The sequence below is a fragment of the Myotis brandtii genome, unplaced genomic scaffold (assembly GCF_000412655.1).
Source record: "Myotis brandtii unplaced genomic scaffold, ASM41265v1 scaffold947, whole genome shotgun sequence".
Lineage (NCBI taxonomy): Eukaryota > Metazoa > Chordata > Mammalia > Chiroptera > Vespertilionidae > Myotis > Myotis brandtii.
In genome coordinates this window covers 91,471-93,979 of record NW_005371908.1, presented here as the reverse complement: position 1 = coordinate 93,979, position 2,509 = coordinate 91,471, and positions in this window count along the sequence as shown.

Here is a 2,509-nt window from a genome sequence, read left to right as displayed (position 1 = left end):
GATCGGCTGCCTCCTGCACGCCCCCCACTGGGGAACAAGCCTGCAACCTGGGCATGTGCCCTTGACTAGAATTGAACCTGGGACCCTTCAGTCCGCAGGCCGACGCTCTATCCACTGAGCAAACCCTGCTAGTGCTTGTGTATGTTTTTTTTTAAAATGGAAACTCTGTACGGATAAAGAGTTCAAAAGTGTGCAAAACCAAGAATGTTTAATGCTGGCGAGGCTACTTTATTTAAAGGGCAGATTCCCTCTGAATGTGGTGGGGTGTGAATTGGATCCCTGTAACACAATTTGGCAATGTGTGTCCCAGGCCGTGTGGAGGCAGCAGAGGGCAGTTAGTGAGAGCCTGGGAGTCAAAGCTGGGATGAATCCTAGCTCTGCCCCTTAGCGTGTGAGACTTTGAGCAAAGTTACTTCTGTAAGCCTCAGGTTCCTCCTCTGCGAAACAGGGGTGGTCATAGCTACTGTTGTTAAAATTACATGGCCTAGCACCATGCACAGAAATGCTAGAAACATGGAAACAGTTACTATTATTAAATCTTAAAAATGTGCATTTCTTCTGACCCAGCAGTTCCATTTGTGATAATCTATTCAAAGAAAATAATGGCAATAATTATTATTATTATAATTTTTATTTATTGATTTGAGGCAGAGAGAGAGAGAGAGAGAGAGAGAGAGAGAGACTTGTTCATTTATTTATGCATTCATATTATGTATGTGCCCTGATCGGGGATTGAACCCACAATCTTGGCATATCAGGATGACACTCTAACCTACTGAGCTACCTGGCCAGGGCCAAAGGCAATAATTACTGATGTGCACAAATATTTGGTTGCTTTGATTTATTTGTGGGGAGAGATTATTTATAATAGCAAAATATTTATCACAGCTTAGAAGGTCAACAAGAAAAAGACTAATGGTCACCCTGGCCCCATTGCTCACTTGGTTGAAGCGTCCTCCCAAACAATAAAAGGTTGGTGTGTAATTCCTGATCAGGGCACATATCTAGGTTATGGTTAGATCCTGGTTGGGCATGCATAAGGGGGCAGCCGATAGATGTTTCTCTCTCACATTTCACATCAATGTTTCTCTCTCTCTCTGGGTGAGAATTAAAAAAAAACTAAAAAGCTAAAACTAATGATCTTGAAGAATACTTAATGGCATGGGAAGTATTGGTGATATTTATACTCTTGTTTAAAAAGATGCAAAATTCTTTACTGTTTTACATATTTAAAATTTTTCAATTATAGTTGACATCCATTATTATATTAGTTTCAGATGTACATCATAGTGGTTAGAATTTATATAACTCACCAAGTGATCCCTTTCATACATAGTTATTACAATATTATTGACTATATTCCTTATGTTGTACTTTACATCTCCATGACTATTTTCTACCTACCAATATATGCTTCTTAATCTCTCACCTTTTTTACCCAGTCCCCCAATCCCACTCCCATCTGGCAACCATCAGTTTGTTCTCTGTAAAAAGATACAAAATTCTTTATAAATGTGTGTTTCTGGTTCTATTAAAAAATGTAGTTCAAATACAGAAAAAAATGACTCATCATGCATTTATTCATTCATTGCTTCCTAAGACATTAATTAAATGTCTATTATGAGCTAGAGTCTCCCCTGCCCCAGCACAGTGTCTATATATATTGGAAAAAAATATATATATGCCTCTTAAATAATCACAGTATCGGTTAATATTTAATGTGGGTTAGCACACCGCTCAGTGCCCTGTGTGCCTGGTCTTATTATACCACAATCTTGTGAAGTGGGTACTAAATAGACCCACTTTACAGACAGAAAAGTGAGGTTCAGAGAGCTGCTAAGCCACAGGCAGATTCCAGGCTGGGTCTGAATCCCAGAGCTCCTACCCCTGATCACTACATTGTAAATTGCTGAGCCTCCCCCCCCCCCCCCCCAATATATAGAGACACTGTGCTGGGGCAGGGGAGATGCATTAAACATTTAAGAGTACCTCTGAGGAGATGGAATTACAATTCATCCAACCATCCATTCAACAAATGTTTATTGAGCATCTAATCTACATGCCAATAATGCCAGGCCCTGGGCATGCACAATGAACAAAACACAAACATCCACGCTCTCATGGAGCTGACATTCCAGCAGGAGAGACAACCAAAAATCAACAACTATGAATAGCTAATTATCCGGGATGTTAAAAGGTGTTTTGAGCAACAGAAAATAAGAAAAAACAGACAAGGTAAGGGATAAGAGGAATATTTGCTGCTGTTGTTAGGGTGGGAGGAACAGTCCCTTTGATAAGGTGTCATTTGAGTAAAACCCTGAAGGAGCAGAGGGAAGGAGCGGAAAGAATACCTGGGGGAAGGGTGTTTCCAGATGGAGGGAACAGCCACCGCAAAGACCTTGAAGTGGAAGAGCACCTGGTGTTTTTATGGAAGAGCAAAGTCCTGGAGCCCAGTGAGTGAAATCATAGAACATGTTGTCCGAGTTTAGTTTATGATTTCTGGTGTGGT